Source organism: Bos taurus, chromosome 10, assembly GCF_002263795.3.
Source record: "Bos taurus isolate L1 Dominette 01449 registration number 42190680 breed Hereford chromosome 10, ARS-UCD2.0, whole genome shotgun sequence".
In the NCBI taxonomy this organism is placed as follows: Eukaryota; Metazoa; Chordata; class Mammalia; order Artiodactyla; family Bovidae; genus Bos; species Bos taurus.
The window spans coordinates 102,745,290-102,772,715 of NC_037337.1; the positions used below are offsets into that span (position 1 = coordinate 102,745,290).

Sequence of the window (27,426 nt, forward strand, 5' to 3'; positions counted from 1 at the left end):
TGGACCCCTGTGTCGTGTTTCGTGGCTACAGGAATTTGGTGTGACCGTGCACTGCAGAATCTTTGAACTAAATCAGCAAACATGCTCGTTCTAGTTTTTCAGGCCAAGCAAACTAGGAAACAGACGGGCTTGCCTTTCTCACCCACAGCACTGCCATTCCTTGGAGTTCTGCCCCTGGGTTGGATTGCTGTATTTGGCTTAGTAACTACAAGAAGGTTTGCTTTGGAGAACAAGGCTTCAAATCTTCTAAAAATCTCTAAGGATGGACATTCACAGTCAGGTTTGGCAGAAGAGTTCTCCCAGATTCTCACAGAGTCATAAAGTTAATGTTTGGCCGTGTGAAACGAACACAGAAACCCTCCTTTCCGAGACAAGATTCCTCCTCTGGTGTTGGAGCAGGAAGCCTGAGCTCGAGACTATTTGATATTTAATTCAAGACATGCTAAATGCTCGTGCCACTTTTCCCACCGGCAGTTTGAAACTAAACATTTAAAGTGAATGTAACTTAACAATTGGTTTCCTTTTTTAATTTAGAATTTTTATTGTGGGAAAATATATGTATAACACAAAACTTCCCATCTTATCCGCTGTAAGTGTGCAGTTCAGTGGCAGTGCGCACACATCCACATTGCACAACCATCCCCAGCACCCCCTCCAGGTCTTCTTCTTCATCCCTGTCTTAAAATCCGTCCCCATTAAGCACTAATTCCCCATTCCCCCGTACCCCTACCTCTGTGTTACCAGCCAGAGCTCTTGGCCTTCCTCAGTCAATAGAAATTGGCTATGTGGAAAAAGTGGAAACAATAGCAGATTTTATATTCGAGAGCTGCAGAATCACTGCCGATGGTGACTGAAGTCATGAAATAAAAAGACGCTTCTTGGGAGAAAAGCTATGATAAATCTAGATAGCATGTTAAAAAGCAGAGATATCACTTCGCCAATAAAGCTCTGTCTAGTCAAGGCTATGGTTTTTCCAGTTGTCATGTATGGATGTGAGAGTTGGACTATAAAGAAAGCTGAGCACTGAAGAATTGATGCTTTTGAGCTGTGGTGTTGGAGAAGACTCTTGAGAGTTCCTTGGACTGCAAGGATATCCAACCAGTCCATCCTAAAGGAGATCAGTCCTGGATCTTCATTGGAAGAACTGATGCTGAAGCTGAAACTCCAATCCTTTGGTCACCTGATGCGAAGAGCTGACTCACTGGAAAAGACCCTGATGCTAGGAGAGATTGAAGGCAGAAGAGAAGGGGACAACAGAGGATGAGATGGCTGGATGGCATCACCGACTCAATGGGCATGAGTTTGCATAAACTCCAGGAGTTGGTGATGGACAGGGAGGCCTGGTGTGCGGACAGGACTGAGCGACTGAGCTGACTGAACTGAAAAGGTGAAGGTAACGGAGAAAACGGCAACCTCCTTCTAAAGGCCCCGTTCTGACCTGTGCACATTGCTGTGTTTGTTTATTTTGGCCGTGTCGGGTCTTCATTGCGGCGTGTGGCCTTTCTCTAGTTGTGGAGAGCAGGGGCTCCTCTCTGGCTGTACGGGCTTCTCACTGCAGTGGCTTCTCTGGTTGCAGAGCACAGGCCCTGGGCACATGGGCTTCAGTAACTGCGACTGGTGACTGTAGGGTGTGTGGGTTTCAGCAGTCGTGTGAAGGGGCTTAGTTGCTCCATAGCATGTGTAATCTTCCCAGACAGGGGATAGAACCCGTGTCCCCAGGATTGGCAGGCGGATTCTTAGCTACTGAGCCACAAGGGAAGTCCCACATTTTAATGGAAATTGGTATTTAGAATCCAAGATCTGGACAGTAGATGTGCTCATTCCTATGGAGATGTTCTAACCCTCCGATGCCACGTGCCAGGCTACCATTCCTCAGCCCTCTGAGGAGTCCGCCCCTTATCCTGGTCAGCTGGTGACAGCACGGGTCAGGCCACCCTCCCTGTGTAAGTCCTCCTTGTCCCTGGGGCTCTGACCCCGCTTTGGGCCTCCATGGCCTCCTGCCCTCCAGCCCCACCGTGAACGCCCACCTCTCTGCTCCACCTGATGCCTTTGGCACTGAATCGTTTAGGAGGAAGAAGTAAAAGGGAACACTACAGACTTTGGGTCAAAGTATCGATACTTGTTATTAACAGCCCTTTGCATGTTGGGCGTACTCGCATCTGCCCTATCAGGCAGCACTAATCGCGACTGCGTGTTGGGCGTACTCGCGTCTGCCCTATCAGGCAGCACTAATCGCGACTGCGTGTTGGGCGTACTCGCGTCTGCCCTATCAGGCAGCACTAATCGCGACTGCGTGTTGGGCGTACTCGCGTCTGCCCTATCAGGCAGCACTAATCGCGACTGCGTGTTGGGCGTACTCGCGTCTGCCCTATCAGGCAGCACTAATCGCGACTGCGTGTTGGGCGTACTCGCGTCTGCCCTATCAGGCAGCACTAATCGCGACTGCGTGTTGGGCGTACTCGCGTCCGCCCTATCAGGCAGCACTAATCGCGACTGCCGGCATTTCCCCAATCTTTTGTCTCTGCTATTGTAATGAAAAATTTTATGAAATATTTATACAGCTAGGATGCTTCTTCCTTACGGCAACATCTATTTTGCAAATTTGCAGTTGTATTTAAGCAACTCTCTTGGCAAACACTGAGCAATTCCCACCTCAGGAATTAATGAGTGAAGACAAGGCCTATTTGTCCCATGCCTTCGTTATCAAGATATAGGACTCGAGGGAAGTCCCTCAGGGGAGAGCTCCCGAAACCAGAAATGTAGTTTTGTAATACTGTGAAGTGCCTATGCGGTGAATAACGAGGTCTTCCTGACTAGCCTGTGGACATCAAGGAAATGGGGTGTCTTCCACTGTGTCTGTACCCCTCAAGGTCAGGCCCTAAATACAATCTGTGTGTATGTGATGCTCCCTGAGCTTGTTGGCTGACAGAGCTGTGACAACATCGTCATGGTAGCAGTTACAAAATCTGATGGATGCCTTTTGGGTGTATCCTCCCTGTCTTCTCTTTGGCTGTGCTGGGACTCTGTTATGGCAAGCAGGCCTCTAGTTTCAGCAAGAGCCTTCTCCAGCTGGGGTGCACCGGCTCCAGAGCGCAGGCTCAGTAACTGCAGCGTTTGGGCTTAGGTGCCCCGCGGCATGTGGGATCTTAGTTCCCTGACCAGGGATCGAACTGGTGTCCCCTGCATTGGAAGGCAGATTCTTAACGACTGGACCGCGCAGGAAGGGTTTATCCTCCTTGAACTTCGTGGCCGCAAATCGCTCCTTGAAGTGCTCGCCTGTCCGGCTGCTGAGCTGCGTGGTTTGTCTCCTGCCTCCCTGGCTGCGCTGTCTCGGTGGCCCTGTGTGTCCTGTGCGCTCTGCCGGCGCCGCCTCCACGACAGTGATCCCCTACTGGGTGCAGACGGCGTGCCAGGCCCTGCTGCTGGCACTGGAGACACAGCGAGGAGAGAAGCAGACCCAGAGGCCTGGCCTGGCAGAACTGAAGGGACAGAGAAAGCCTCTCCTGTGTGCGCGATCCCTCGCCCTTCACAGGAGCAGCCTCCTCGGAGCACGGGAGGCACACGGAGTGTTAAGCATTCTCTCTCCTGCAAGGTTCTCTTCTGGGAGGGAGACTTTCTCGATGCTCCTCTCTGACCTGGCGGCCTCTGTCCTCTGCCTGCTTCCAACTTTGCCGCCCTGTAGGTCATGTGCTGCCTGCAGTCAGCACCGTCTTCGTAAAGGGCCTTTGTGGGTTCCTGTTGCTCTGGGGATGAACCCAGATCCCTTCCCGAGCCGGCCTCTGCTTGCCCTCCCCACTCCCAGCTCCCCCTCCCTTGCATCACACACTCTGACCCGGAAGCTCGTTCCCTCCGCAGGCCTGCCTGCCTTTGCTCAGCTGTGCCCTGGCCTGGGGCACCCTTCTCCCCACCTTCTGCTACTGAGACCCGACTCTGCCTTTAGACTCAGCGTTTTTCCTCCTCCACCTGCAGTCCTATGGCCCAGGAGTCCTCAGCACGTGGGGCGATAGTTACCTATTTATTTTTCTGTCTCTCCCTGGGAGACAGACACAATGATAATTATGTGTTTAATATCTGCCTCCAGGGATGGTAAACCCTCTGTGCGCGTGGGCTGGGGCTATCTCATTGCCACCGTATCTGTAGCATGCTGGGCTGGGCAGGGAGTAATAAACACACAGGATGCGGGCACGGTGAGCCCAGCCAGGAATTGTTCTAAGAACCTCACAAGTGTCAGCTAATTTCATCCTCACCACAACTCAGAGAGGAACAAACTGTTATTAGTCCCTGTTTACAGATGAGAAAATAGGCACAGAGGGTTAGTGATCCCCCTTAAGAGTAGAGGCGGGCTCAGCATCCAGACGGTCAACCCCGAACTGTGCTCTGGGCCACAGTGCCTGTTGCTGGGCCCTGGGCTCCCAGCAGGCGCTCAGTGAGTGACAGCTGATGGTGTGCACACTCCCAGGCATACATGCCTTTCACGTAGGAGTAAGATCTCTTTTACTCACCTCTGTGTACTCAGCATACCCCACTGGTTGGGACTAAATCAGTATTTCCTGAATGAATGAAAAAAATAAATGACCCAAACACTCAGAAGTATAAGGAATAACATATTTTATCATAATGACCTCATTCTACCTTCCTAACATATGTTTAAATTTAAATTTCATTTTCTATTACATAATACGTGTTGTGCTAGTCAAGGTTGCAGAGGACCAGGACCACCTCATGGCACAACTCCAGAGGGCGCCATTCACAAACATTTTTGTGGCAGCCACTGATCCTGCTCAGGCCCCCATGCACCCAATTTCCCTCTCTGCAGCCACCGCTGATACCAAAGGTCTCCATCCTTCCAGAGCTGGTCTCCATCCTTCCAGAGCTGGTCTCCGTGCATTTGAACTGACCCATTGTATGGGTGTTATTCAACATGGAATTCTTCATCTTGCCTTGTTCATTTTACAGCTTTGGGAGATTGTTTCATTGTGTATAGAGTTCAGTTCAGTCGCTCAGTTGTGTCCGACTCTTTGCGACCCCATGAACCGCAGTACGCCAGACCTCCCTGTCCATCACCAACTCCCGGAGTCCACCCGGACCCATGTCCATTATATCGGTGATGCCATCCAACCATCTCATCCTCTGTTGTCCCCTTCTCCTCCTGCCCTCAATCTTTCCTAGCATCAGGGTCTTTTCACATGAGTTAGCTCTCCACATCAGGTGGCCAAAGTATTGGAGTTTCAGCTTCAACATCAGTAGGCTCATTCTTTTTCTTGTTGCGTATTATCTATGCTTGGTATGGATGTATCCCTCTGTTTAACCAGTCCTCCATGTATTTAATCATCCTCTCTTGTGTCTAAATTGTTTTATTACAAACAGTGCTGCCACATGCCGTTATTATCCCATCCACTTTTTAAACACATCTGAAGGTTATATTGCAGAATTGGATTGCTTGGGTAAAGCAGAGAAATGATTTTCTAACAGTAGAATTTCAGTCATCTGTGATAGGCATGGATGAGACATATTTGTACTGGGGCTTTGAGTATGTCAGATTCTGCTAGGAATTGATTGTCCATCTTCCTGCCCAATGTATTCCATGCTGGGGAATGATATTTGTGGATTTGATGGTTTGTTATTCATTAAAGAGAAACGAGAGCTCTCACAGAAAGTCACAAAAAGATGGCTTCTTGGAGCCTGACCATGGCTCACTGGTTGGGTCCCATCCTGCCTCATTTCTAGAGTAAGACCTTGCTAGGCAGCAGAGCGCCTGGACCACTCAGCAGTGAGTTCACCGCAGGTCCCAAGAAGCCTGAGTTCAGGGACAAGTCCACAAAGAAACATGCTTAAACTCTGACCCCAGAGTCACCTTGTGGGGAAGAGGGAGAAGGTCATTGCTGTTCCTGAGTCTCTGAGGATGTGACTCCTATAAACACCACGGGATAGATGACGGACAGGTATATGAGTGGATGGATGGGAGGTGGACATAGATGCATAGATACAGATAGCAGATATTGATCAGGTAGGCATGCACTTAGACTTGCTTTTGAATTCGTGCACTGCCGCTTCCTATTTATGGGGCTTTAGGTAACTTCTTTGATTGCTCTGAGCCCGTTTCCTTGTTTGTAGTGGGACTGTCTTCTCTGTGAGGCAGCACCAACGGTCATAAACCCGTGAGGGTGGCTGGCCTGGCACAGAGCCCGGCCCACAGTGGTCTCCTCTGTGCGATTGTAGCTGCTATTATTTATTTTATGACTGGACGGTCTCTGGATGGTATTTGAGGGCATCTCTTTGGCAGCAGTTGATGGGCATGTACTTCATGCTCTGTTTGGCCCCTGCTTCTGAAGGAATGAACCTGCAGGGTGTGGTTCTTGGCCTCCTCTCCCTCCCAGCGTGCTTGGCCCGTGGCATTCACGTGCTCGGCACGCTCCCAGCATGCATTGCACAGGGCAGGATTTCTAACTGCACTCATCTGTCTCCAGGCTAGGAAAGTAATGTTATTATAGGAATTACCCAGATCCACTGAAATCTATGTTAAAACAATAAATTTTAAAAAAAGGAAAGGCAGTGACCCTCAGATTTGGGTCTCCTGGCTACAATTTATTTGCAAAACAATATTGAGCTTGCACCTGCTGCCTTATAGACCAATGATGGGGGTGAAGGCTAACAGACACTTGTGGGGTGTCTCATTCCATTGGGTTTGGGTAAACACCATTCGCTCTCCAGATGTGAAGTGAGGTCGGTTATCACAGGGATCCGGCCACTGTTCCCACATGATTACTGAATGGTTCTCTCTTGTAAGAGGACACTTTGCTGAGTGCCTGGCTGAGGTGCTAACCAACCCCCTGACAGGGACCTCAGGGAACCACAGACGTCAGGGCCTTAGCTGGTACGTTGGCTGCTTGGCTGAGAGGTCAGGCCTGCCAGGTCCAGGCGGGCTCTCTCAGTCCAGCAGGCAAATACAGGCTTGACCTGCCAAAGCAGCTGCATTAAGCCCCTGTGTCTTTAACCAGGGTGTGAAGATCAACCTCACCTGACCCTCCCAGCACCCAACCCCAGCCCACAGGGACCGACTGTTCTCTCCTCTGTGTGCTCACAGCATGTTGTTCCTGCAGCTGTTAAAGCACCTGCTGTAAGCTTAAATACATCTCTACATCACTTTGCCAACAAAGGTCCATCCAGTCAAGGCTATGGTTTTCCCAGTAGTCGTGGACGGATGTGAGAGCTGGACCATGAAGACGGGTGCTGCTGCTGCTGCTGCGGAGTCGCGTCAGTCGTGTGCGACTCTGTGCGACCCCACAGACGGCCGCCACCAGGCTCCCCCGTCCCTGGGATTCTCCAGGCAAGAACACTGGAGTGGGGTGCCATTTCCTTCTCCAGTGCATGAAAGTGGAAAGTGAAAGTGAAAGTCATGCCTGACTCTTAGCGACCCCATGGACTGCAGCCCACCAGGCTCCCCCGTCCCTGGGATTCTCCAGACAAGAGTACTGGAGTGGGGTGCCATTGCCTTCTCCAAAGAAGGGTGAGCACTGAACAATTGATGCTTTTGAACTGTGGTGCTGGAGACTCTTGAGAGTCCCTTGGACTGCAAGGAGATCCAACCAGCCAATTCTAAAGGAAATCAACCCTGAATATTCTTTGGAAGGACTGGTGCTGAAGCTGAAGCTCCAATACTTTGGCCACATGATGCAAAGAGCCAACTCATTTGAAAAGACCTGGATGCTGGGAAAGATTGAAGGCAGGAGGAGAAGGGGATGACAGAGGATGAGATGGTTGGATGGCATCACCGACTCAATGAACATGAGTTTGAGTAAACTCTGGGAGTTAGTGACGGACAGGAAGGCCTGGCATACTGCAGTCCATGGGGTCGCAAAGAGTTGGACACGACTGAGCGACTGAACAGCAACACCTTCCAAGGCAGTGTTTTTTATATTTTGTTTGTTAGAGATTTTATAAAATCTTGAAATCTTCATGAAAATGGCAATGGAGTTTACATGATCTTCTATCTGGGAGGTTAGAGTTGAAAACAACTCTGGTGATTTGGAATTCCATTGGGTTCTTCTTTATACATAAAAAGAATTGTGGGAAATCAAGCTTATACAAAACCTTCACTACGGACACTGCTCTTGAATTCTACTTTCATCCATTCTGCAGTCAGTCATTGAGCAAACACCTATCAACTCACTTTTGTGCCAGATGCTGTGCTAGGCATACGGTATAATTACATGAGGAAGACATGGGCTGTGCCTTGGAGGCCGACACAGTGTAGCTATCTAGCCCTAAACTTTGCTGACACATTGACACCTCTTTCCAGGGTATAAGAAGTCAATTTGTAGAATTACTTTTGGAGCACAATTTCCTGGAGCTTTGAGACTATCTATTTTTAAATTTACAGTATGTATTCATTCACCAAAAAATCTGTGTAAAACACTATGTCTATAGCAGTGGTGAGAAGGGGATATAAAGAAGAAAATGTAAAATCTCTGCTTTCTAGGACCCAGATCTAAATAACAGAAGTCACGTGTAGACAGGAAATCCAGCCTGTTAATTTCAGTTCCTCATAAGTACGTTTGGTGTGTGCTGTGTGCTCAGGCTGTGATAAGCACTTCGGGCCCAGAGGAAGAGTCCTAAAGTGTAGTTTTGTCCTCTCGGCACTTGGGGGTCTCCCTGGGAGAGAAAAGCAGGATTCAGAGGCAAGTAGAACATCTGGCCAATTGCACCTGCAGACCGGAACTGGTGGCTTGCAGAATGCTTCGGCGGCAAGACAGCCCAGCAGGAGGTAGTGAGAGCCTGTGGATGCTTCCTGGAGGCAGGAGATTCCAAACCCATTCTGAGGAACAGAAAGGCCTTCTGGAGAGAGGCAGGGAGGACATTCCAGTTCAGGCCAGGGGCACAAGCAAAGCTCTCGAAGTGTCAGGAGTTTCTCCTGAGATATGAGGGGATAGCGTGGGGGGGACTTGCTGCAGACTCAGGTGTGAAGTCTCGCTCTTGAAGTGTCAGGAGTTCCTCCTGAGATATGAGGGGATAGCGCAGGGGGACTTGCTGCAGACAGCTGCCATCCCAGAGCAGCGCCAGGGGCAGCCCTGGGCGGGCTGCACAGTGCTCCTGATGCTGGCTCTGCCCCTTCCGGGGAGCGGTGGGCTCTCCTCTGTTCCTCTCTGTCCGTGCCTTGGGTCCTCCATGGCCCATTCAGGGACGGCATAACAACCTTCACAGTCCACCTGAAATCCTGCCTTCCCTCTGCCATAGTTTGATTCTACAAAAGAAACTAAACATCAGAAATATGCCCATCATGAGTAGGGGTTAGTGGTGCTAAGTGTTAAAAAAAATTCCCTGGAAACACCAGCCATGTCCGTTCCCAGGAACCGTCAAGACTCCCAGCTTCCAACCGGGAGACAGAAAGTCAAAGCAGAAGGAGATTCTCCTTGGTCACTGCTTAACTTTCTAGAAGGAGCTGATACCTTGGACCAGACTCAGGTGTGAAGTCTCGTACCACCCAGCTCTGCTCGGGGCCCACAGATCCACGGGGAGAAAGAACCCCCATGGCTTCTGATGATAAGGTTTTCCCTCCTGGGAGAAGTTTCCCCAGATTAGGCTACATTTTAGTTTAGTTTTGACTGAGACCACATCTCCCCATGTGGACTGGTCTTCCCTATGCCAGGAGTGACACTTGAGGCTCCAAAAGTTCCAGCAACAGCTGGAAAACAGATGTTTTCTCCAACCTAAGTCCCAGCAAAGTTTCACAATAAGAAAGACGTTTCTGGTTAGGGTGGAACCGCGAGCAATACAGATTAAAATACTAAAGTGGGACAATGTTCATTGTTTATGGACATATCTGTCCTCTGTTGCTATTTTTGGGCCAACAGAACCTATTGTTGCCTATCAAAGCACCCCCAAACCTGGTGGCTTCAGCCGTAATTCTCATAATCTACAGAGGCTGGGCTCAGCAGCGTGGTTCCTCTGCTGCACATGGTGTCTCCTGGGCTAGCCCACCAAGCTGGTATCTCCCGTCTGGAGTGTCCACTGACATGGCTGGGACCAGCCTCACATTCCTCTCTCTAGGAAGCCTCTCCAGCAGTGGAGGCCAGAATTCTTTTAAGAGTAGCTCAGGCCTCCATGGGAGACATTCCAGGAGAACAAACCCTAATGCATAAGCACGTGTCCAGCCTCTGCTTGCATCACACCTCCTAACGTCCCACTAGCAACAGGAGTCACGTGGCCCAGACCCGCCTCACGGTGGAGGGGCTCGGGGTGAGCACTGGGAAGCTTGCTTTAGAGTCGGCACGTAGCAGTGGACCCCAGCCCTCCTCGGACACGACGGACCAACAAACAGCAGCTGCACCAGGTCGACCTCCACCCACTGGAGCCCGGAGGAGGGGGGCCAAGCGAACAGCGTTGCTCCTTACTGGCCGCCTCTGGGGGCAGATCGTCCGACCTCTCTAAGCCTCCCCTGCTAGAAAGTAACCACAGAACCTTGCCCATGGATCTGATGTGGTGCTGGACCCACTTACCGCCACCTAGGCAGATTCTCCATGAGGAAAGTGGCTGTTTCTGTGGGCCAGCGAGAGCTCTCCAGCTTGGGACTATGTCTCCCAAGGGTTTAAATCAAATTAGGAATGTTTAAAGGCTTTTGCTTCTTCCATTTTTCTCTCTCTCATTATTAAATTAAAAAAAAAAGGAAAACATTGCTCTTTGGGTAAAAGGACCCAGAGGACTCATTTCATTCCTCTCTGCAAAGAAAAGGCTGTCATGACCTTAGATGGAGCCCGAGAGGGCAGACCTGAGCACCCCTGCCTCGCGTGTCCACGGCTCCTCCAAAAGGGCATCGCGGAGACCTCTGTTCCATGTCCTGTTACTGACGGGGACGACGCAGGGACTCGCTGTGACTGGCAGTCGAGGTGAACAGAACCAAAACACCAAGCCTTCAGAAATTCACTTAATTAAAAAGGAAACAGAGAAGCTTTGTGTGCATTTATTTACCTCATGATTTATGGTAGTCATCCAGTTTGCTCTGGAAACAGGCTTCAGAGGTAAGAAAGGGGTGGCTAGGGGCTGGGAGGCCTCCAGGCTGGCTGAATTCCCTTCCACTCACTCTAGATTATTTTTGGAACACGCTGGGCTTGCTCGAGCCATGCAGCCAGCTTCCTTGGGCTTTCAGCAGCAGGGGGTGTCCTTGTCCTCCTTTGGAAAGTCTAGCATTGGCAGGCACTGCAGGCTTTGAAGTAATGAGTTCCAGGCAGTCAGTGGGAGCCGGTCCCAGACTCTCCCTGCAGAGGACTGCATCTGCCTCATGACTCCATCCCCGAGGAGGAAGGTGCCCGAGGTGGTGGTGGACCCGTGTGTGTGTGTGTGTGGCGGGGGGGGGGGGGGGGGGTGGGCGGCGCGTGCCCACAGCCCAGCGGTGACCTGCGAGGGACTCAGGGGTCACCTGTCTGAGGCATGACCCTCCACACACCAGCTGTGTGACCCTGGGAGAGTCCCTCCATCTCTCTGAGCCTTACTCGCTTCTTGTATAAAGTACAGATGAGTCCACACATAAATTTCTTAACACAGAGAGTCTGGCATATACTAAGCATTCAGAAAATAGTAACTGATAGATTCTACTGCAAAAAGAAATGTCCACACGTTGATAGAGCAAGTCGGGCATTTAGGAGATTTGTCACCAAGATTATCTCTCCAAGAGTACAATTATGTTTTTCTTTGGGGTGATCTTTTTAAACGAAATAGCCTTTTTTGAGAAACGTAACTTTTCTTGTTTGTTTTTCCTCCAGTTACAGATTGATACTTGTTTATTGCATAATTTTTAGCATATTAAGGAAAGCACAAAAAAGAAAATTAAAATCACCCACAATCTTGTCAGTGGAGATAACCGTGATGAACATGAAGATGTATTTCCTTCCAGTTCTTTCTCTTATCTTTAAAAAGGAGAATATGCTGAGACTACTATTTTCTTAGCTAGTAATATTCCTTTAATGATACATCCCAAACTTCTTTTAATATCATTAAATATTTCTACTGTACCTTGAAAATGTGCGAGTTGCTCAGTCGTGTCTGACTCTGTGCAACCCTATGGGCTGTAGCCTGCCAGGCTTCTCTGTCCATGGGATTCTCCAGGCAAGAATACTGGAGTGGATAGCCATTTTGTTCTTCAGGGGATCTTCCCAACCCAGGGATCAAACCCAGGTCTCCCGCATTGCAGGCGGTTCTTTACCGCCTTAGCCACCAGGGACGCTGCTTCTGTGCCCTATTTTATTGTATTGGCCATGCCATGTGGCAGGTGGGATCTTAGTTCCCTGAGTAGGGATTGAACCTGCACCCCCTGCACTGGACCCACTGGACCCCCAGGGAAATCCCTATATACTAATTTTAAATGTCTTCACAAGATTTGCTGAATGAATCTAACTCCAACCCCTACTTTCTGAAGCCCTGTGTGTTGGGTAATTTATGTATAGGAAAGGACTCACGGAGTTCTCTTTGAGGTAGGTATGATTACTGCCATCTAATCCATGGCAAAACCAAGCCCAGGGTCATTATACTGGTCAGAGGCAGAACTGGGATTCAAACCCAGTTTGTTTGCCTCCAGAACCAAAGGACTTCCCATTCCAGAGATGGGCTGGTTGTCCCCAGAGGAGAATGTGGCCTGCACGTGGTAGGCATGGCGGGGCGATCTTCCCCTAAGACTGTCTCTTTGGAGGGAGTCAAGGCTTCACGAGCCTGCTCAGTTAAGAACCTGCCTAGACAAAAAATGTGAAATATCTCTTTCCCAGAAAGGATACCCAAATGGGCAAAAAAAAAAAAACATACAAAAAGGCACTCATTTGCATTACTCATCAGGGCAATGCAAATTAAAATCACCATTTGATGCCACCGGGAAGGCTGGAATGAAAAAGGCAGGCAATACTAAGTGTTGAAGAGGATACGGAGCAACCAGGAACTCACACGCCCCTGGTGGGAATGTCAATCAGTAAAACCGAGACAGGCTGGGACCTGGGACCCTGTGCTGGAGTGCTGGACTGCTTCAGATCAGATCAGATCAGATCAGTCACTCAGTCGTGTCCGACTCTTTGCGACCCCATGAATCGCAGCACGCCAGGCCTCCCTGTCCATCATCAACTCCTGGAGTTCACTCAGACTCACATCCATAGAGTCAGTGATGCCATCCAGCCATCTCATCCTCTCTCGTCCCCTTCTCCTCTTGCCCCCAATCCCTCCCAGCATCAGTCTTTTCCAATGAGTCAACTGTTCGCATGAGGTGGCCGAAGTACTGGAGTTTCAGCTTTAGCATCATTCCTTCCAAAGAAATCCCAGGGCTGATCTCCTTCAGAATGGACTGGTTGGATCTCCTTGCAGTCCAAGGGACTCTCAAGAGTCTTCTCCAACACCACAGTTCAAAAGCATCAGTTCTTCAGCGCTCAGCCTTCTTCACAGTCCAACTCTCACATCCATACATGACCACAGGAAAAACCATAGCCTTGACTAGACGGACCTTTGTGGGCAAAGTAATGTCTCTGCTTCTGAATATGCTGTCTAGGTTGGTCATAACTTTTCTTCCAAGGAGTAAGCATCTTTTAATTTCATGGCTGCAATCACCATCTGTAGTGATTTTGGAGCCCCGAAAAATAAAGTCTGACACTGTTTCCCCATCTATTTCCCATGAAGTGATGGGACCGGATGCCATGATCTTCGTCTTCCGAATGTTGAGCTTTAAGCCAACCTTTGGACTCTCCAATTTCACTTTCATCAAGAGGCTTTTTAGTTCCTCTTCGCTTTCTGCCATAAGGGTGGTGTCATCTGCATATCCGAGGTTATTGATATTTCTCCTAGCAATCTTGATTCCAGCTTGTGTTTCTTCCAGTCCAGCGCTTCTCATGATGTACTCTGCATATAAGTTAACTAAAGAGGGTGACAATATACAGCCTTGATGTACTCATTTTCCTATTTGGAACCAGTTTGTTGTTCCATGTCCAGTTCTAACTGTTGCTTTCTGACCTGCATAGAAATTTCTCAAGAGGCAGGTCAGGTGGTCTGATATTCCCATATCTTTCAGAATTTTCCACAGTTGATTGTGATCCACACAGTCAAAGGCTTTGGCATAGTCAATAAAGCAGAAATACATGCTTTTCTGGAACTCTCTTGCTTTTTCCATGATCCAGCGGATGTTGGCAATTTGATCTCTGGTTCCTCTGCCTTTTCTAAAACCAGCTTGAACATCAGGAAGTTCACGGTTCACGTATTGCTGAAGCCTGGCTTGGAGAATTTTGAGCATTACTTTACTAGCGTATGAGATGAGTGCAATTGTGTGGTAGTTTGAGCATTCTTTGGCATTGCCTTTCTTTGGGATTGGAATGAAAACTGACCTTTTCCAGTCCTGTGGCCACTGCTGAGTTTTCCAAATTTGCTGGCATATTGAGTGCAGCACTTTCACAGCATCATCTTTCAGGATTTGGAATAGCTCAGCTGGAATTCCATCACCTCCACTAGCTTTGTTCATAGTGCTGCTTTCTAAGGCCCACTGGACTTCACATTCCAGGATGTCTGGCTCTAGGTCAGTGATCACACCATTGTGATTATCTGGGTCGTGAAGATCTTTTTTGTACAGTTCTCCTGTGTATTCTTGCCATCTCTTCTTAATATTTTCTGCTTCTGTTAGGTCCATACCATTTCTGTCCTTTATCGAGCCCATCTTTGCATGAAATGTTCCTTTGGTATCTCTGATTTTCTTGAAGAGATCCCTAGTCTTTCCCATTCTGTTGTTTTCCTCTATTTCTTTGCATTGATCGTTGAGGAAGGCTTTCTTATCTCTTCTTGCTATTCTTTGGAACTCTGCATTCAGATGTTTATATCTTTCCTTTTCTCCTTTGCTTTTCACTTCTCTTCTTTTCACAGCTATTTATAAGGCCTCCCCAGCCATTTTGCTTTTTTGCATTTTCCATGGGGATGTTCCTGATCCCTATCTCCTGTACAGTGTCAGGTCTTGATCCCTGTCTCCTGTACAAAGTGCAGGTGGCTGCGACGGGCGCGCTAAGCACGGCCAAGAGGAGCCACCCCACGTCCGAGTCAGGGGCAGAAGCCGGGAGGACCCCATGCCTGAAGGGCGGCGGCCAAGAGGAGTTACCCCACATCCAAGGTCAGGGGCAGCGGCCGAGAGTACCAGCCTGCGACGGCGCAGAACAGCGGAGAGGAGCTACCCTGCCTCTGAGGTCAGGGGTGGCGACGAGAGGAGTTACCTCACATCTGAGGACAGGGGCAACGGCCGGGAGGCGCTACCCCATGCCCCTACACCCGAGGCCAAGGGCGGCGGGCGGGAGGAGCAACCCCACGTCCAAGGAGCCGTGGCTGTGCGGGTGCAGGAGGGCCTAGAGGAGCTATCCCACATTGAAGGTCAGGAAGGGCGGTGGTGAGGGGATACCCCTCGTCCAAGGTAAGGAGCAATGGCTGCGTTTTGCTGGAGCAGCCATGAAGAGATACCCCACGCCCAAGGTAAGAGAAACCCAAGGAAGACGGTAGGTGTTGCAAGAGGGCATCAGAGGGCAAACACACTGAAACTATACTCACAGAAAACTAGTCAATCTATTCACACTAGGACCACAGCCTTGTCTAACTCAATGAGACTAAGCCATGCCCGTGGGGCAACCCAGGATGGGCGGGTCATGGTGGAGAGATCTGACAGAATGTGGTCCACTGGAGAAGGGAATGGCAAATCACTTCAGTATTCTGGCCTTGAGAACCCCATGAACAGTATGAAAAGGCAAAATGATAGGATACTGAAAGAGGAACTCCCCAGGTCAGTAGGTGCCCAATATGCTACTGGAGATCAGTGGAGAAATAACTCCAGAAAGAATGAAGGGATGGAGCCAAAGCAAAAACAATACCCAGCTGTGGATGTGACTGGTGATAGAAGCAAGGTCCGATGCTGTAAAGAGCAATATTTCATAGGAACCTGGCATGTCAGGTCCATGAATCAAGGCAAATTGGAAGTGGTCAAACAAGAGATGGCAAGAGTGAATGTCGACATTCTAGGAATCAGCGAACTGAAATGGACTGGAATGGGTGAATTTTTAACTCAGATGACCATTATATCTACTACTGCGGGCAGGAATCCCTCAGAAGAAATGGAGTGGCCATCATGGTCAACAAAAGAGTCCGAAATGCAGTACTTGGATGCAATCTCAAAAACGACAGAATGATCTCTGTTCGTTTCCAAGGCAAACCATTCAATATCACAGTAATCCAAGTCTATGCCCCAACCAGTAATGCTGAAGAAGCTGAAGTTGAACGGTTCTATGAAGACCTACAAGACCTTGTAGAACACCCAAAAAAGATGTCCTTTTCATTATAGGGGACTGGAATGCAAAAGTAGGAAGTCAAGAAACACCTGGAGTAACAGGCAAATTTGGCCTTGGAATACGGAATGAAGCAGGGCAAAGGCTAATAGAGTTCTGCCAAGAGAACGCACTGGTCATAGCAAGCACCCTCTTCCAACAACACAAGAGAAGACTCTACACTTGGACATCACCAGATGGTCAACACCGAAATCAAATTGATTATAGTCAGACAAAGATGGAGAAGCTCTCTACAGTCAGCAAAAGCAAGACAGGAGCTGACTGTGGCTCAGACCATATACTCCTTGTCGCCAAATTCAGACTTTAACTGAAGAAAGTAGCAAAAACCACTAGACCATTCAGGTATGACCTAAATCAAACCCCTTATGACGATACAGTGGAAGTGAGAAATAGATTTAAGGGGCTAGATCTAACAGATAGAGTGCCTGATGCTGGACTGCTTGCACCTGGACAAACGTCTCCTCAAGCAGCCAGATGCAAAGAAACTACATGGGACTAAAAATAACTGTGTGCATGCGCAGCTGGGGCAAATTCTGGGCAAAAAATAGAAGACGAAAAACCCAACTGCCACTTCTAAAAAGCTGGGAGCAAAAATTTTGTGTCGGGAGCAAAAGCAGGGTACTTCACATGCCCCCTGCACTCAACACCATAAAGAGGTGGGCAAAACAATGAAGCCACCGTACTGCTGACCCCTGGACACACCCCCACCCTCACCCCATACAAGGAACCAGCTCACCCGGCCTCAGGGAGCAAGCAAAGGGACCTGTTACTTGTCTTTGCTCCCTCCTGCAACCACAGGAACCCCAATACAGCTTTGCCTGAATGTCTTGGCCTGACCTCATCAATTTCTGTTGACTGGGGAAGGCCAAGAACCCTGGTCAGATCACTGCTGCTTAGCAGTATCTACTAAAGCTGAGCAAGTATATTTCCTACAACTGTAGGTGTGTGCCACACAGCACCAGGATGTGTGTGCCCAAAACTCACGTATTAAGTGTTCTCCATGGCACCATTTGTAAAAACCCTATGCTGGAAACGATTCTGACATCCGTCAGCAATAGTTTGAGATAAAAGCAGTGAGATAAGGAGAGTGAAAAGTTGGCTTAAAGCTCAACATTCAGAAAACTAAGATCATGGCATCTGTCCCATCACTTCATGGGAAATAGGGAAGCAGTGGAAATAGTGTCAGACTTAATTTTTTGGGGGCTTCAAAATCACTGTAGATGGTGATTGCAGCCATCTTGTAAGCCAAGATGCTTACTCCTTGGAAGGAAAGTTATGACCAACCTAGATAGCATAATCAAAAGCAGAGACATTACTTTGCCCACAAAGGTCCGTCTAGTCAAGGCTATGGTTTTTCCAGTGGTCATGTATGGATATGAGAGTTGGACTGTGAAGAAAGCTGAGTGCCGAAGAATTGATGCTTTTGAACTGTGGTGTTGGAAAAGACTCGAGAGTCCCTTGGACTGCAAGGAGATCCAACCAGTCCATCCTAAAGTAGACCAGTCCTGGTGTTCATTGGAAGGACTGATACTGAGGCTGAAACTCCAGTACTTTGGCCACCTGATGCGAAGAGTTGACTCATTGGAAAAGACCCTGATGCTGGGAAAGATTGAAGCTAACAAGAGAAGGGGACGACAGAGGATGAGAAGGTTAGATGGCATCATGGACTCGATGGACATGAGTCTGAGTAAACCCCGGGAGTTGGTGATGGACAGGGAGGCCTGGCGTGCTGCAGTCCATGGGGTTACAAACAGTTGAACACAACTGAGCAACTGAACAAGGAGTATACCACATATCAGTGGTGAACAAAGAAACGTAGCCTTAAAAGACACATACTGTATGATTCACAGGATGAAAACGCATGAAGAACAGGCAAATGTAATCTGTGGTTTTAGAAGTTATGGTAGTGGTGACTCTCATGGGGGGTGTGGAGGGTATAACTGGAAGGGACATGGCAGGGGAGGCTCTGGGATGCTGGTAATACTCTGTGTCTTGACCAGGATGCTGCTTCCACGGGTCTGTTCATCTTATGAAAGTTCATTAAGCTGTACACGTAGGTGCATTTTTCTGTGTGTATTATGCTTCAATTAAAAGTTGAATTATAAAGGCTCTACAAAAAGGAATAGACTGCATTCTTCCCTTTTCTCAGCAAACCCAAGGATCCAGCCAGCTAGTGTGGTGCTTCTGCCCAGGTCCCTTGCTCCGGGCTTTGAAAAGTTCTGCCGGGCCTCCCAGATGGCGCTAGTGGTAAAGAACCCACCTGCCATTGGAGGAGACACAGGAGACACGGGTTCAATCCCTGGGTCAGGAAGATTCCCTGGAGGGGAGCATGGTGACCCTCTCCAGTATTCTTTCCTGGAGAATCCCATGGACAGAGGAGCCTAGAGGGCTACAGTCCATGGGGTCGCAAAGAGTCAGACGTGACTTAGCATGTATGCCAGGCCAACAGTGGCCCCCTGCCGCTGCGGGGCCAAAGCTAGCGAGACAAGTGGACACTGCGCACCCTGGCTACTGTTCCAGGCACCAGGTAAATCGTGTCTGATTCTTTGCAACCCCATGGACTGGAGCCCGCCAGGCTCCTCTGTCCATGATATTCTCCAGGCGAGAATACTGGAAGGGGTTTCCATGACCTCTTCCAGGGGATCTTCCAAATCTGGGGATCAAACCCGTGTCTCTTATGTCTCCTGCATCGGCAAGCAAGTTCTTTACTATTAGCGCTACCTGGGAAGCCCCTGGTATGTATATATGTGCATATATACAATGGAATATTACTCAGCATAAAAAATGAAATATTGCCATTTGCAGAAACATGGATGGACTTAGGGAATATTATAGTGAAGTAAGTCAGACACCACCCTTATGGCATAAAGTGAAGAGGAACTAAAAATCCTCTTGATGAAAGTGAAAGTGGAGAGTGAAAAAGTTGGCTTAAAGCTTAGCATTCAGAAAACGAAGATCATGGCATCTGGTCCCATCACTTCATGGGAAATACATGGGGAAACAGTGGAAACAGTGTCAGACTTTATTTTTCTGGGCTCCAAAATCACTGCAGATGGTGATTGCAGCCATGAAATTAAAAGACGCTTACTCCTTGGAAGGAAAGTTATGACCAACCTAGACAGCATATTCAAAAGCAGAGACATTACTTTGCCCACAAAGGTCCATCTAGTCAAGGCTATGGTTTTTCCAGTGGTCATGTATGGATGTGAGAGTTGGACTGTGAAGAAAGCTGAACACTGAAGAATTGATGCTTTTGAACTGTAGTGTTGGAGAAGACTCTTGAGAGTCCCTTGGACTGCAAGGAGATCCAACCAGTCCATTCTGAAGGAGATCAGCCCTGGGATTTCTTTGGAAGGAATGATGCTAAAGCTGAAGCTCCAGTATTTTGGCCACCTCATGCGAAGAGTTGACTCATTGGCAAAGACTCTGATGCTGGGAGGGATTGGGGGCAGGAGGAGAAGGGGACGCCAGAGGATGAGATGGCTGGATGGCATCACTGACTCTATGGACGTGAGTCTGAGTGAACTCCAGGAGTTGGTGATGGACAGGGAGGCCTGGCGTGCTGCGATTCATGGGGTCAAAAAGAGTCAGACACGACTGAGTGACTGAACTGAACTGAAGTCAGACAAAGACAAATACTATGTGATATCATTTATACATGGAATCTAAAAAATAATACAAATGAATCTATATACAAAACAGACAGACTCATAGACACAGAAAGCAAACTTAGGGTTACCAAAGGGAAAGGGAAGGAGAAACAAATTAGGAGCATGGGATTAATAGATACAAACTTCTATACATCAAATAGATAAGCAACAAGGATTTACTGTATAACACAGGGAATTACATTCAATATCTTGTAATAACCTGTAACATAATATAATCTGAAAAATACATATAACTGAATCACGTTGCTGTATACCTTCAGTTCAATTCAGTTCAGTGGCTCAGTCATGTCCGACTCTTTGTGACCCCATGAATTGCAGCACGCCAGGCCTCCCTGTCCATCACCAACTCCCGGAGTTCACTCAAACTCATGTCCATTGAGTCAGTGATGCCATCCAGCCATCTCATCTCTGTTGTCCCCTTCTCTTCCTGCCCCAATCCCTCCCAGCATCAGGGTCTTTTCCAGTGAGTCAACTCTTCGCATGAGTTGGCCAAAGTATTAGAGTTTCAGTTTCAGTATCAGTCCTCCCAATGAATATCCAGGACTGATCTCCTTTAGAATGGACTGGTTGGATCTCCTTGCAGTCCAAGGGACTCTCAAGAGCCTTCTCCAACACCACAGTTCAAAAGCATCAATCCTTCGGCACTCAGCTTTCTTCACAGTCCAACTCTCACATCCATACATGACCACTGGAAAAACCATAGCCTTGACTAGACAGACCTTTGTGGGCAAAGTAATGTCTCCGCTTTCGAATATGCTGTCTAGGTTGGTCATAACTTTCCTTCCAAGGAGTACGCGTCTTTTAATTTCATGGCGGCAGTCACCATCTGCAGTGATTTTGGAGCCCAAAGAAATAAAGTCTGACACTATTTCTACTGTTTCCCCATCTATTTTCCATGAAGTGATGGGACTGATGCCATGATCTTAGCTTTCTGAATGTTGAGCTTTAAGCCAACTTTTTCACTCTCCTATTTCACTTTCATCAAGAGGCTTTTTAGTTCCTCTTTCCTTTCTGCCATAAGGGTAGTGTCATCTGCATATCTGAGGTTAGTGATATTTCTCCCAGCAATCTTGATTCCAGCTTGTGCTTCTTCCAGCCCAGCATGTCTCATGATGTACTCTGCATATAAGTTAAATAAGCAGGGTGACAATATACAGCCTTGATGTACTCCTTTTCCTATTTGGAACCAGTCTGTTGTTCCATGTCCAGTTCTAACTGTTGCTTCCTGACCTGCATACAGGTTTCTTAAGAGGCAGGTCAGGTGGTCTGGTATTCCTATCTCTTTCAGAATTTTCCACAGTTTATTGTGATCCACACAGTCAAAGGCTTTAGCATAGTCAATAAAGCAGAAATAGATATTTTTCTGGAACTCTCTTGCTTTTTCGATGATCCAGCGGATGTTGGCAATTTGATCTCTAGTTTCTCTACCTTTTCTAAAACCAGCTTGAACATGTGGAATTTCACAGTTCATGTACTGCTGAAGCCTGGCTTGCAGAATTTTAAGCATTAGTTTACTAGTATGTGAGATGAGTGCAATTGTGCGGTAGTTTGAGCATTCTTTGGCATTACCTTTCTTTGGGATTGAAATGAACACTGACCTTTTCCAGTCCTGTGGCCACTGCTGAGTTTTCCAAATTTGCTGGCATATTGAGTGCAGCACTTTCACAGCATCATCTTTCAGGATTTGGAATACCTTAAACTAATGCAATGTTACGAATCAACTACACTTCAGTAAAAAAATTATTTTCATTTAGATTACTCACTTCCTATTAAAATTTTCAAATGAGCATTTTCTCATCAACAATTATAGTAATAATATAATTGTGATCATATGGGTGTCTGAGAGATTTGTATTACTATTATTAATAATGGAGAAATTTATTAATAAATGTTAATGAAAAAAGAAAGTAAGATGGGGAAGCGTTCCAATATGTAATAGTCAAACAAAGGGTTAGAGACATGATATAGCTTGAAAAACAGGATATCCTTAGAGCTAGGGCATATGATCAGAGAAGGCAATGGCACCCCACTCCAGTACTCTTGCCTGGAAAATCCTATGGATGGAGGAGCCTGGTGGGCTGAAGTCCATGGGGTCGCTAAGAGTCGGACACGACTGAGCGACTTCACTTTCACTTTTCACTTTCACTCATTGAAGAAGGAAATGGCAACCCACTCCAGTGTTCTTGCCTGGAGAATCCCAGGGACAGGGGAGCCTGCTGGGCTGCCGTCTATGGGGTTGCATAGAGTCGGACACGACTGAAGTGACTTATCAACAAGGGCATAGGATACAGGGAAAAAATGAGGATGGAAAGGGTGGTAGATGCTGGGTTGCAGTCTTACTAAAACCAGTGCCCTTTAGGTTTAAATTTACCAATATTTTGACTCTAAGAACATCTTTTATGATGTCAGAATCTGTACAGATAGTTTATACTCATGTGATAGTAATTGTATGTTTAGTGTTCACTGATTAAGAAAATATATAATGGAAAAGGTTATGCTGCTAAGTCACTTCAGTCGTGTCCGACTCTCACCAGTAATTTTAAATAAGTTTTTTTAAAATTCTAATTGGAAGCTAAGTACTTTACAATATTGTGATGGTTTTTGCCATACATTCACATGAATCAGCCATGGGTGTACATGTGTTCCCCATCCTGACCATAAATAAGTTTTTATTTTATTCAGCACCATAGCACCTCAGAAGTGGTGAGATTATACAGAAATTATTTATTCAATATATAGACAAACATTAGCGAACAAATAGATTCATTCCTGCCCCCACCACAAACTGAAAACCACTGCTACAGTAATAGCAACAGTAGTGGCAACATTATTTTTATTAATTTTTATTGGGTTATAGTTGCTTTACAAGGTTGTTAGTTTCTACTGTACAGCAGTTAACTAGCTATACATATGCATATATCCCCTTTTTTGACTTCCCTTGCATTTAAGTCACCAGAGTATCAAGTAGAGTTCCCTGTGCTCTACTGTACATTCTCATTAGTTATCTATTTTATACATACTGTCAATAATGTATGTATGTCAATCCCAATCTCCTGATTGCTCCCACCCCTCCTTTCCCTTGTGATATCCATACATTTGTTCTCTACATCTGTGTTTCTACTTCTGCTTTGCAAATAAGATCATCTATATCATTTTTCTAGATTCCTCATATATGCATTAATGTATGGTATTTGTTTTTCTCTTTCTTACTTCACTCTGTCTCTAGGTCCATCCATGTCTCTACAAAAAAATTATGGAACGGTTCACGAATTTACGTGTCATTCTTGCAGAGGCCAGGCTAATCTCTGCATTGTTCCAATTTTAGTATGTGTGTTGCCAAAGTGGGCACAGTAGTGGCTACATTTACTGAATATGTGCTAAGTGCCTGTTCTAAGCACTGCTGTATTAACTCATTTAATTCACACAATGACCATATGAGATAAACCTTATGATTACCCTATTTATAAGCTTGTTTTTGCTTCCTTATACTTTTTCTTCTTTTCTTTTACTAAAAGAGTCAGAACTACTAACCTAAACTGTCAGATCATAGACTTTCAAGAGACTTGTGATCTGTGCTGTTACTGTGTACTGTTACTTAGGTCCCAAACTTGGATTGATAGTCAGGAAGTGCAGAGCCTTGCTAGGAGTCGGAAGCTAGATGGAGCTCTAGCTCCAAGAGAATCTCTCAGGTTAAAGCTTACTCAGGAAGTACAGCAGGCTTCTTCCTTTGGTAACGCTAGCTCTCAGTGGACCAGAGAAGGCTCTCCAATGGCTTTTGTCCCAACTCCTTAGATAGTCTTTCTGTGGAATCTGTGGGAGTGAACTGGAAGAACTGGCCCTAATAACTTCAGGACAAAATCGCTGTTTTCCTCACTGGCCAGCCCCTCACCATCTCTTTTGCTATCGCTTATACTGGCGTGGTGACACTCAGAAGGGACATCTTAGTTGCTGCTCATCCCTTTATGACTCACCACTTCTCCTGTGTTCAGGACTGTACTCAGGAATGTGCACAGGCACATGTAAGATGGACACTTCCCCTAGAAGTCCTAGCTTGGGACGGGAAAGCTACTCTGCTCCGCCCCGGGTGGCATCAGAGAAAAGGACAAATCAAACAAAGTTCTCTGTGCTAAGAAACTAGAAATCAACCTGGGATGCCATCAGGTCTACCCCGGTGCATCTCCACCCCGCCTCGGTGGTAGAACCGGGAGGGACGATTACAGTACCTGCGCCGGTAAGGTACAGACTAAGTCCGACCAGGGAAGGAAAGCTTCAGTGGAGAGTCTATCTACATCCCCATTTAGAGCAGGGAGGGATGCCTGCAGTGGACAAAAGCCATGGCTGTGGATGCCACTTTTTTCTTCTTACAGATGGGAGCTAACAGTTCTAGAACCACTCCTTTAAAATGCATTTTAAAACACTGGGACAACTCTGATCTGCAGAATTTAAAAAGACACGCCTGATCTTCTTCTGTGACACTGAATGGCCACAGTATCCTTTGGAAGATGGGGGACACTGGCCGGTTGAAGGGTCTTAATTATGACACTGTTTTACAACTAGAGTTGTTCTACAACTACAGTTTTGTAGAAAACAAGAGAAATGGGCAGAAGTGCCCTATGTGGTGCTCTGTGAGACATGCCAGACTTGTGTCCTAAGGGTGCAGATTTGGATGTAAAAACTTCAGCTGCCTCCTGTGCTCTTACTTTGCCCCTGTATCTGGGGCTCCCAACTGAACAGGCTGAAAATCAGGGCACCCTTCTAGGAGTGGTTGCCTCAGTCTCGGTAGAATTTCAAATAGTCCCAATTGTGGTCAAGACTATCTAGAGGATCCAAAAAGTACATAGAAGCCTTTACAGGACTAACTTTATGAGTTTATTTGGAGAAATGTAATGACTCCTGACTTGAGAGCTCTAGTTTTAGGGAAGCTCCTACTTTTGAAGATGAATGGCTTGACCGTGAGACAAGGGAAAAGAGAGGACATGAAATAGCCTTCCTTCCTCCTGGGAGCCAATCGATTCCCATAACAAGAGCCACTTTGTCAGATGTATTCTTTTGCAACCCCCATGGACTGTAGCCTGCCAGGCTCCTCTGTCCATGTAATTCTCCAGGCAAGAATATTAGCCTGGGTGGCCATTTTCTTCTTCAGGGCATCTGCTTGACCCAGGGATCCAACCTTCATCTCCTGCAATGCACAAGGATTTCTATCACTGAGCCACCTGGAAAGCACTCAATACAGCACTTATACACTGTCTTGATGACATCTGGTTTGGGCTCTTTAATAGGGAGAAGAGCTTGAAGAGGTAACCATCAAAGCAGATTATTAAAAAAGTTTTTTTTACCTGAAGGATGGGTGGAAAGAGGATTGGTTTTCCAGCTTCAGCCCTGCCACTTACTAGATGTATGACTCTGGGCAAGTTACTTCCACATCTAGCAAAGAGTTAAGCACCTGATGAAAAAAGGTATGTGAATGTGAAAGTAATAACATACTTTTACATGCCAGAATCTCATATAAAAATGAAAACACTTTCTATAAAGAAAGAGTAACATCTTAAGCAGTTAACACCACTTTACAGATTAATTTTCAATTGCTAGGCTAAGGAAAGCAAGGCCAATATGCAATTGAGGAAAGGATAGGTGAATCCATTATAATCAAGGATTTCCCATTTTTGTCTTGTTTTTTTTTTTGCCAAAGTACGGTTGTCCTTAGAGGTTGTCCTTTCTTGGATCTTATGAAACCAGAGCAAAGGACTCAAGCTTGATGTGAAGTAAATATTAATAATTTTGGTGTTTTTAGTTTTTGTATCTGTGGGAGAGAAATCATCACTCTTTGACGGTTCAATAGTTTTTCCAGTCTACTCTAGAACTATTAGGCAGGTAACTTTATTTTTTAAATGGATAGGAAGCACAGAATAATTATTCTATGACACGTCTTCCTGCATCAGAATCATACCACTCTGATCTCAATGAAAATACCAAAGTTTTTGCATTTGGGCGGTTTTATGCTCATGTATGTTCTTGATCCTGAGGTCTGAAAAAAATAAATCAGCACCACCTTCTCCTTAAACAGGATAGAGCCAATAACTTTCATGCAAGGGCAAAGTAAATATGCAGAAAAAAACAAAAAATAGGGGCTTGTTCTGCATCCCTTTAATTAAAGCTGAACATATAGCAACAGTTAGCCTGGAAGCCTATTATAACGTAAAAAACAATGATATTAGACACCAATGATCCGAATTCAAGCCTAATTCTGGCTCAAGATACAGGACTTTGAGAAAGTTTCTAGGACACCTTTGTGTTTTCTATTCCTCATCCCTAAAACTGTGCTGCTGAGAGAATAACACGGAAAAGGGTTTCCCTTGGGACTCAAAAGATAAAGCATCTGTCTGCCAATGCAGGGGATACTGGTTCAGTCCCTGGGTCAGGAAGGTTCCCTGCAGAAGGAGATGGCAACCCACTCCCAATATTCTTGCCTGGAAAATTCCATGGACAGAGGAGCCTGGAGGGCTACAGTCCATGGGGTCCCAAAGAATGGGACATGAATTGGCGACTAAACAACAAAGCATGCAGAACCAACCTGTAAGAGAGCTATTATTTCTCTCCTAGAATGTGCTTGCTATCAGTAACAGCAAGAGTTATTATTCATTGCGACCAGCTTCTGGACTTTCTACTTGGAAGCCTAGCTCGAGGCAAAAGCAGCGGCGAGTTTAGGGACAGTTTCTAAAAGCTCACCCTTTCTGAAGTTCTTTCCCTCAGTGTGAAAGCAGTAACCTTGGAAACCAGGCTGGCAGCACCTCTTTCAGTCAAAAAGCTTAGTTCTAGTTCTTCTTGCTTATCTCCGTAATACTTGGGACACTGCTATTTCATGGTCGTTTTCTTTTGGTGGTGGTTTTCTCTTCACAATGTCGGCACAAGAGAGAAAATCTACTGAAGCAGTACAAGAGCCTTCTTGTCGCCCCTTCTGCCCGCAGCTCACCTAAGTTTTCCCTACACAGCGGTCGCAGCCTCAAACGTCCTCAAAACCGAAAACTCAGAGGGCCTTGACCATGGGTCAAGGGTACTGACCAGGTAAAAGCCGAAGGGATTCCGGTTCAACTACAAGAGCTCACCCAGACAGCCAAAACAACCACACACTTCCACAGAGATAACCCTCGCGAGACAAGACTGCGGGCAGCGAGAGAAGTCCAGTTTCTCGCGAGAAGAGGAGGCGTCGACGGAAACTAGGAAATGGCTCCCTTGGCGACCCGGACAAGCCGATGGGCGGGACCAGAATTAAGCCCACCCTCTTCCGGCTTCTTTCCCCGCCTCCTAACCCTGAGGTGTCCGGCCTGCGGTGCGGGCGCCGGGTTCTCCGGGTTCCGCCCCGCTGGTGCAGGGTCTGGAGGAAAGCCTAGGGAACGCGCCTCGGCCGGCTTTGAAGGGGGGGGCGGGGA

The 27,426-nt window shown here is 47.1% G+C and overlaps 1 long non-coding RNA gene and 1 other non-coding gene across 4 annotated transcripts; both read right to left on the bottom strand.

Moving 5' to 3' along the window:
- Window positions 1-4,591: 4,591 nt before the first annotated feature.
- On the bottom strand, window positions 4,592-27,139 carry LOC101901960 (uncharacterized). Of its 3 annotated transcripts, XR_009496273.1 has the most exons (4): window positions 26,726-27,139; window positions 25,336-25,442; window positions 14,343-21,698; window positions 4,592-9,241 (listed from the first exon to the last, which is right to left on the bottom strand). It is a non-coding gene; the product is annotated as an uncharacterized lncRNA (long non-coding RNA). The 3 variants fall into 3 exon arrangements; XR_236276.5 differs by having other exon boundaries at window positions 4,592-21,698; XR_809567.4 differs by lacking the exons at window positions 4,592-9,241; window positions 14,343-21,698 and adding an exon at window positions 22,827-25,178.
- Window positions 23,247-23,348, bottom strand: LOC112448594 (U6 spliceosomal RNA). Its single transcript, XR_003036978.1, has one exon. It is a non-coding gene; the product is annotated as a U6 spliceosomal RNA (small nuclear RNA).
- Window positions 27,140-27,426: the final 287 nt, after the last annotated feature.